The sequence below is a fragment of the Furipterus horrens genome, unplaced genomic scaffold (genome assembly GCF_987537825.1).
Source record: "Furipterus horrens unplaced genomic scaffold, mFurHor1.1.pri manual_scaffold_7, whole genome shotgun sequence".
Taxonomy (NCBI): domain Eukaryota; kingdom Metazoa; phylum Chordata; class Mammalia; order Chiroptera; family Furipteridae; genus Furipterus; species Furipterus horrens.
This window is the reverse complement of record NW_028327177.1, coordinates 39,952,300-39,961,898: the sequence shown is the minus strand read 5'-3', so window position 1 is coordinate 39,961,898 and position 9,599 is coordinate 39,952,300. Positions and strand designations below refer to the sequence as shown.

Here is a 9,599-nt window from a genome sequence, read left to right as displayed (position 1 = left end):
AATACAATATAATTTAAAATAAAAAATATCCACCAAAACTGGAAATCAAACAATATACTTCTAAATGATCCATGGTCAAAAGAAAGATGTCAAGGAAAACTAGAAAATACTTCTAATTGAATGATAATGATAATGCAACATGTCAAAATTTGTAGGATGCAATATAAGCATTGCTTAAAGAGAGATTTATCATCTTAAGTGCCTTTATTAGGGAAAACTATCACTAAGAAAAATTCTATTAAAACCTAATTACACTGAAAGATATAATACTTAATATTATCAAAATATCATTCTTCCCCTAATTGATCTATGGAGTCAATGTAATCCAAATAAAACCTGAGGAGTTTTTTTTTTAATTGTCAAACTGATTTTAAATTTTGTATGGAAATGCAAGTTTCCAAGAGTAGACAAAAAGGTTTTGAAAAATATGAACAATGTTGAATAATTTATATTACCTGATTTCAACACCTACTGTAAAGTGAAGTACCACAGTAATCAAGACAATGAAGTATTGGTGTAAATATAGAAAACTAGATAACAGAACAGGATACAGAATTCACCAATATACCCATACATATACAGCCAATTGATTTTGACAAAAGCATGAATTAATAATAGGAAAATGATTAGAGTATTTTTTTTCCAAAAAATGAGGTTGGAACTATATATCCATGTGAGAAAAAAATATTATCTCAAATCCTATCTCACACCAATGCATTAATTCAAAGTAATCATAGACCTAAACATAAAACATTAAAACTCTAACACTTTTAGAGGAAATTGAAAACAATGTCTTTTTGATCTGAAGGTAAGCAAAGATTTCTTAGAAAGAAAAAAAAAATTAGCCTTAAAGAAAATGGTTAATTGCAATTCATCAAAATTAAAACTACTGTTCATCAGAAGACATGATAAAGAAATAAAAGGCTTTTAAGTCTCTTAGGACATCCCAAAGAAATGAGTACTACCCTCCAAGCAGAAACAACTACTCACCAGAACCTCTTTTTTATTTTATTTTATTTTATTTTTTATTGTATTTTTTCTATTACCATTTATCCCCCTTATACTCTCTTTCACCTCTATCCATCCCCCTCCTCCTTCTTGCAGTCACCACACTGTGTTCCATGTCCATGAGTTCTTTTTCTTTTTTGCTCCATCCCTCCACTGCCCACCCCACCCCAGAGCTGTCAGCCTTCTATTTTGCTTGTTAGTTCAGTTTGTTCATTAGATTCCACATATGAGTAAAATCATATATTTGTCTTTCTCTGACTGTTATTTCACTTAGCATAACGTTCTCCAGGTCCATCCATGCTGTCTCAAAGGGTAATATTTTCTTTCTTTTATGGCCGAGTAGAATTCCATTGTAAAAATGTTCCATAGTTGTTTTATCCACTCATCTACTGATGGACACTTGGGCTGCTTCCAAATCTTGGCTAGAGTAAATAATGCTGCAATGAACATAGAAGCGCTTATATTCTTTCAAATTAGTGTTTTGGGTTCCTTTGGCCAAATTCCCAGAAGTGGAATTGCTCGATCATAGGACAGTTCCATTTTTAATTTTTTGAGGTAACTCCATACTGCCTTCCACAGTGGCTGCACCAGTCTGCATTCCCACCAACAGTCCCCAGCACCTTCTTGTATTGGCTTTCCCTTGTCCCTGGTTCCTCAGTCATGCTCCCAGGATTGCTTTCAAAAATGCCACACACAGTCCTTCACCTCAGGCTCTGCTTCCAATGGATCCCACGCTAAAACAATGTTTCTAGTTCAGAAATTACAATGAAGTGCAGTTGGCTAGGAAGAAAAGGAAACAAACACTTCCTGGACACTCAGTGTATGCCAAGTTCTATGTCAGGCACTCAGCGTTTGTTATTGCTCTTGGTACTCACCAGAACCGTGAATTGGCTCAACTAGGAAACTGGGGTTAAAGTTATTTGAAGTTACACAGCCTTGCCAGTGATACAAATAAAGTTTTATCTACTTTCAGTCTATATTCTTTCTTATTTTACATGGTGCTCCCAATGACACCTACCTTTGATCGGTCTTAGATATATTTTTGGAAGTGAATTGCCATGATAAGTAATAATAATAGTAGCTATAATAAATACATTGAGTGCCTATTTGTGCTAAGAACTTAGAATTAATCTTCACTGTAACTCTACAAACGTTTACTATCTCCATTTTACACAACTGAAAATAGAGACTTTGGAAGAGGTGCTCACATAACATATGGTTATAAAAAGCAGCAAGATTTGTCGGCCAGGGAGAGATGGGTGTCTTAAAGGGCCAGTGCACAAAATCTCTTTTGCAGCCATTCACCCTGGGTTCTGGTGGAGGGAAGGTACAGCAGACTAGAGTCCTTCGAGGAGAGGCTGGGGTTTGCGGCTTTCTGGGGAAAGCTGAGAGGATAACCACCAAGAGCTCCTGTGCTGAGTCACTCTACTACACCACAGGCAACATTTTTCTTGGGTGGAGCATGCCCCTCTGTGCAGCATTAGCCTGGGGGAAAGCAACTGCCACATCCTCTGGTCTCCCTGTTGATGACACACCCTGTGAAGCTTCCACTCTTTTAAGGAGTCAGTGACCTGGGCCAGGGTGTAGACATCTGGGCAGACTCAAGAGGTGTCAGTGACTGAGTAATGTGGCCTAAGGGTGAGGAGTCCTGACTGCCGCCTACCCCTCCCAGGAGATTTGCCAGCCTCACTCTCCAAGCTCCAGGCAACCCCAGTGTCTTGATTCTTGGTGGCTTCACCCTGCAGAGATCGAGGCAGAATCTAGAACAGTGTGAAGTTGTATGGCTCTGGAATAGGGGCCATATCCCCAGCTTTCCCCAAACCTGAGGGCCACTTCCCACTCTTGACTCTCAGTGGCCCCTCCCAGCTGAGATCAGGCTCCTGACAGAATCTGGAACAGACTGAGTTGTATCGCTCTAGAACAAGGGAAATTTTGCCCTCAAACACCCAGCTGGTGTAGTCTTCCTTTCACATGGCCAAATCTTGTCTGTTTAGGCCTGATAAACTCTGCTGGCCTCACCCTGATCACTCCCTGAAACTCTGCCATTCCAAAATGGCAGCCTGACGTGGTATACCAGAGACTTGTCCTGAGTGGCCTCAGACCCACCACTGGCACCAAGAACATGGTAGACATTCACTAATGTCTCTTCCTATAACTCTAATTTCCTCTTAAAAGAATATATGCACCCCTATGTTCATAGCATCATTATTTACAATAGCCAAGATCTGGAAGCAGCCCAAGTGCCTATCAGTAGATAAGTGGATAAAAAAGCTGTGGTATATTTACACAATAAAATACTACTCAGCAATAAAAAGAAGGAAATCTTACCTTTTATGACAACATGGATGGAAATGAAGAGTATTATGCTAAGTGAAATAAGCCAGCCAGAGAAAGATAAATAGGATTTCACTTATATGTGGAATCTAATGAACAAAATTAACTAACCAACAAAATTAAAACAGTCTCCTAGATACAGAAAACAAACTGACAGCTGTCAGAGGGCAGGGGCGAGTATAAAATGTGATGGTATTAAGCAAAACAAAAAACAAAAAACCCTTTGTACACAATAGTATGGTCATTACCAGAGAGAGGAAAATAAAGATAGGAGAAACAAGAGAGGGTAAAGAGTATATAAATGGTGATAGAAGGAAACATAACCTGGGGTGGTGAATACACAATACAGTAAACAGATGATGTATTATAATGTATTACACCTTAAACTTATATAATTTTATTAACCAATGTAATCCTAATAAATTCAACTTAAAAAAAGAAAGAAAGAAAAAGGAGGCTTGCTGGGTTAACTTTTCCAAGGCTCTTTCCTAGCAAAATAATAGCTAATGTTTATGTTTACTATGTCCCCCTATTGTCTAAAATTTATTTAATTCTCACACCCACTTGTGCTCACCACATTATGGAACCCATCGGTTCAAAGCCCATGCGTACCTTTTCCCCTCCCATGCTGCCTCTCATTACAGAAAAGGGAGTAAAAAAATAAGTGTCCTGTGATCACTTTCTATGTCAGCTGTGTTGATAAAAGACTTGAACAAAGTGTTTTGAACAGAGCAATAGTCCTACTAATAAATGCCTACTGAAAATATGACTTACAGCTAGTTTAAGGAAAGGTTTCTTAACTTCAGCACTATTGATATTTAGAGATGGGTAATTCTTTGTAGTGGGAGATTGTCCTGTGTATCATTGGATGTTTGGTAGCATCCTGACCTCAGACTACTAGATGCCAATAGCACCCCTTCCCAAGACAATCAAAGTGTCTTCATACTTTGCCAAAATTGTGTCCAGTTGAGAATCACTGGTTTATGATATTTTAAACAAATCGCTTTAATTCTGGAGTTGAACAAACCATATCAGGGCAATGATTATCAGGAGAATTCCATATTTTTTATAATTCAATTGTGGATATATAAACAGGGCCTTAATCCAGGCTCAAATCTTTCCTCGCCACTCTTACTTTCTCCCTTCTACTATTTTGTCCCCAACTTCCAGGAATGCCACCCACCCAAAACCAACAGACTAACGCACTGGAAGAGACCTCGTTCCTGGGCCATAAGGACCTTCTTATTTCTATTCAGATACTTCTCAGATTCAAGTATTTTGTCTAGCCCTGATTAGCATACTATCATCTTCAGTCTAAGAACAAAACCTGTGTAATTGGCTCTGCTTCTGAAGGACAAGCATACTATGTTAAGAACATTATTTCTGTATTTACAAATGCAAGACATGATTGAAAGGGTCACGCTCTCAGTGTAGGAACAATATTCCCATAATCAAACATCCAAAGCAAATTGTATGACTATTTGTATTACCCAAGATTTCAAGGCTCTATCTCAGGGCAGAGAAACCAAGTAGAAATATGCCAACTTATTCAGCAGCCCCTTTCTCCTTCATACACAAATAGAATTATTGTCTCATTATATTGTCCAAAAATTTGACATGAATTCCCCTAAAATTTTTAAATTTATTGATCATTAATAAATGTTCTAAGTCAAAACTATAAGATATATGACTAGCCTAAAAAAGACTAGGAAATTTTTGAATATTTTTCTAAACTATAAGTTCTTTTTTGATATATATTATGAAATAGTATAGTGTGTGTGTGTGTGTGTGTGTGTGATATAAGGCTGCAAATAAATGAGCATGTACTCTCTTAGAAATGTGGCCGAATAAAATGTCTTTCTAAAAAGCTAGTCTATAAATAACTTTTATAAAGTTCTGTGATATTCCTATCCTGTCTTTTAAATAAATCTATTCAGTTGTAGTTAAAGTGGTAAACTTAAAAATGACATCAAAATTAGTCCAATATTAAAATTTATCTATATAAGAGTATTTTACATTTATATTTGTAGGTATAATTTACCACTTCTAGAGCCAATCTTTCCTAAGCCATTCATTCTGAAATATGCGTTTGAAAGATTGAGAGCCACAGAACAGATACCTGAGCCCTTCCTACTAAAATAGTCTTTATTAGATTTGCAATCCATTAAACCAGAGGGGAAAACATATGCTTTTTCAATTTAAAAAACCCTTATATAGTATGATCCAGTCTAAGCATTCAAAAGAAGAGACAATTGCATAAGTTTAAAAAAATGTGACTTAATAAAAGCTAAAAATAAATTGGTACCAAAGTTAATTAAACTTTGGATTTACTGTTTTTACTCCAATCTCATTCTAAAAGGTGGTGCTAAAGTCAAAATTATTTCCATTGGGCAAATAATTACAATGAGACTTCATTTATGAAATTAGCAATGTACATAGATCAATGTACATTAAATAAATAAATATACAAAAAAATTGTTCTAAATGAAAATCTGTTTCTTCAGAGCTGTTGTGGGAAACAAGATTGTACATAAAAAAGTACTTTCTATATTTTGATATACTGTATAAATTGTGACATTTGTTCAATTTTTACAAATTTCTACAGATATTAGCTTAGTAAAATATTTCCAATTATATATACCATCATCCTGCTTCCCACCCCCACATTGCCCTACCTTCCTAAGTATTCATGAAAATATCCCAAACCCAGGATAAGTACCTTATCATAGTTATGTAACATTAAGAACTTTAAAAACAGAAATTATACAACTACAAATCAGTAAGCAAATTATAAGCAAACACTAATTCTTCTATTATAAACCTCATAAACCCACTTGACTCACCTTCACTGGCATCTTGCATAACTTCCTGTGTTAAAAGTAGCACCTTTGGTGTGCCCTAGCATATGCCCCTGGCTCTTCAGCCCTCCTTGGATGCTAGTGCAGTTGCTAAGTCTTGAAAGCAGCAGTGAGGTCTCCTCATCTTAACCCCCAGAGCTCATCTCTGCTCTATTTTCATTACCAGCCCACTCTTTGGTTACTCAGTCCATGATTGCTAAACTTTCCACTTTCTGGGAAACTGCATACTGATGGTGTCAGATTCAGCCTAGTACACTCTATACGTTAGACATAAAATTTCTTTCTCTTATTAAATTTATTGGGGTGATGTTGGTTCATATGGTCATATAGGTTCTATGATCCATGATCTGTATATTGTATTGTGTGCCACCACCCAAAGCCATGTTGTCAATGCCAGGAGAAAAGGAGCTATAATTCTTTTCCCTTGTTTTCTTTTCTGCTCAAAATTTGTTTTCTTTCTCTATTGATTCTCTAAAGGTCTCTTTGCCATTGCTCCAAATACTCTTTTACATCTTTCCATATTAGAACTCAATATTACAATGTTCCTACAAATGTTAATAGTTGACTTTCATTTGTAAGGGTTTGAACACCATGGAACATGAAACAAAGATTAGTCCTTTTGCTGAGCCTATTTACTTTCAGGTCAGTATTGGATTTAAAGAAGAGAGGCCAATCTTATCTACAAGCAAAAGTGTCTTCACAACAAAAAAACACGGGGAATAAGACCAAAGCAGTTAATAGATAACATTACTACTACTACTATTACTACTAATAATAATATTTTCAGCATTTACTCTGTACCAGTCATAGGTTAAGTGCCCTACATGTATAACACATTTGATCCCCACAACAATTCAGTATAGCAGAATACAAAATACCAGAAGAAAAACTATACTTCCAGGGATCATTTCTATAGTTTGTTACAAAACACCAGAAGAAAGCAGGTGAGTAGAAGACCCAAGGATGGAAAGTGCCCTTGATCTTAAGTCCATGCACTGACAGCATGTGGAGGGTAGAGCGGGGCTTTCCAAAGAGTTCTTTGTCTTCTTAAGAAATAGTTATTCAGTTCTGGACAAGATGGAGGCTATGTCTCCCTCCACAAATAAGAAGGGATGCAAAAATCAAGCAGCATGAAAATTCAAAACAAAGATATAAAAAAGAAATACCCAGCCAGACGGGTAAGAGGGGCAGAGCCAGGGTGGAGATGTCATGGTGTGGAAGCGGCAGCAGCAACAGTGGCTGTACAGCCCGAAAAAAAAAGTGCAATCACACATATTAAAAAGCAGGGTGGAACACCTGGGGAGCATTCCCAGCACCAGACCAGACTGTGCAGTTCACAGTTCCAGCTCCAGGGAAAATCAAGCCTCATTGCTTCTGACTGTGAAAACCAGTGGGGTTGGGGTGGAGGAAGAAACTGCTGGTCTCTCACCAGAGTCTGTTTGTTTAGAGGGCCCCCATGATGCTAGAATGTCTGCAAACCCACCCACCCTGGGAACCATGGCCAGGGCAACAGCTAGAGAAGTGCCAGTATCATACAGGAAGTGGAAGAAGTGCCTGGAAAGGGGGCAAGTACTAAGCAAGAGGCATTGTTCCTTCTCAGACCCCTCCCCACATACAACACTACAACATGATGAAATGAGTCACCCTGCACTGAAGAATACCTAAGGCTCTTCCCCTTACAGCATAACAGGTAAGAGAGCTCTACCTAAGAGAAAGGCAAACACAGGAGCCTGTCAAGTTGAGGAGACAGAGAAGTATGGCCCCCCAAAAGGGAATACATCAAGGTTCCAGTGGGAGAACTAAGCAAAGAGGAGATAGCCAACCTAATAGACTCAGAGTTCAAAACACTGGTGATAAAGATGCTCAGAGACTTGACAGATATGCTTGAGTATAGCAAACACATAAGTGAAGAAGTGAAGGCTATGATAAATGAAACAAAGGATAATCCACACAAAACCAATGGTAAAGAGAAGGAAACCGGGGTTCAAATCAATGATTTGGAACATAAGGAAGAAAAAAATGGTCAACCAGTACAGAATGAGAAAACAAGAATTGAAAAAAATGAGGAGAGGTAAAGGAACTTCTGGGACAACTTTAAACATACCAACATCTGAATCATAGAGGTGCCAGGAGAAGAGGACAAGCAAGAAATTGAAAACTTACGTGAAGAAATAATGAAGGAAACTCCCAATATTTGGTGAAGGAAATAGACATACAAGTCCAGGAAGCACAGAGAGTCCCAAACAAGGTAGACCTAAAGAGGACCACATCAAGACACATCATCATTAAAATGCCAAAGGTGAAAGATAAAAAAAGAATCTTAAAGCAGCAAGAGAAAAGCAGAGAGTTACCTACAAAGGGGAGCCTATAGGACTGTCAGTTGATTTCTCAAAAAAAAAGTTTGCAGGCAAGAAGGGACTGGCAAGAAGTATTCAATGTGATGAAAAGCAAGGTCCTACAACCAAGATTACTCTAGCCGGCAAAGTTATCATTTAGAATGGAAGGGCAGATCAAGTGCTTCCCAGATAAGGTAAAGCTAAAGGAGCTCATCATCACCAAGCCATTATTACATGAAATGTTAAAGGGACTTTTTTAAGAAAAAGAGGATCAAAACTATGAACACTAAAATGACAACAAACTTACAACTATCAGCAACAGAATCTAAAAACAAAAAACAAAAACAAACTAAGCAAACAGCCAGAATAGAATAGGAACAGAATCATAGCTATGGGGATCATTTGAAGAGTTATTAGCTGGGAGGGGGAAATGGTGCAGGGATTAAGAAGCATAGATTGGTTGATACAAAATAGACAGGGGGGAGTTAAGAATAACATAGGAAATGGTGAAGCCAAAGAATTGATATGCATGACCCATGGACAGGAACTAAGGGTGGTGGGATAGCTGGAGGGAGGGAAGTTACTGTCCAGAGGAGGACAAAGGGACAAGAGCTTGGGACAACTGTAACAGCATAATCAATAAAATACACTTCTAAAAAAATGAAACAGTTATTCTTGGAGCACCAACTTATCAAACCCAAGGGAAGTACAGTAGTTGGGAAAGAGGCAAAGAAGAGTGTGGAAAAGCTTGTTCTTCCTCCAAGTAAGCTTAAATTTCTGCCCACCCTGGCAAGAACAATTTTTTCTGCTGATAGCCTTCCCAGTACCCTCAAAGAATCCTTCATTACAAGCAAGATGAACTATAAAAGAAAAAATAATAGGAAAAATATTTCTTCCCCAAATGTGAGCAAAGTAGAATATATGAATAGAATGATGTATAATGCATATGTGTATCAAATGGAAACCACGAAACTAGAACCATGGTTTAGGCAATTGCCTTACTATATACAGTATTGAGGAGAAAAATGCAGAAAAATTTTAGGCACATTCAGAGTTTTTTACT

General features: G+C 37.5%; 1 pseudogene; it reads left to right on the top strand.

Moving 5' to 3' along the window:
* The first annotated feature begins 7,085 nt into the window (after positions 1 to 7,085).
* Positions 7,086 to 7,215, top strand: LOC150004329 (small nucleolar RNA U3; annotated as a pseudogene).
* The last annotated feature ends 2,384 nt before the right edge of the window (positions 7,216 to 9,599 follow it).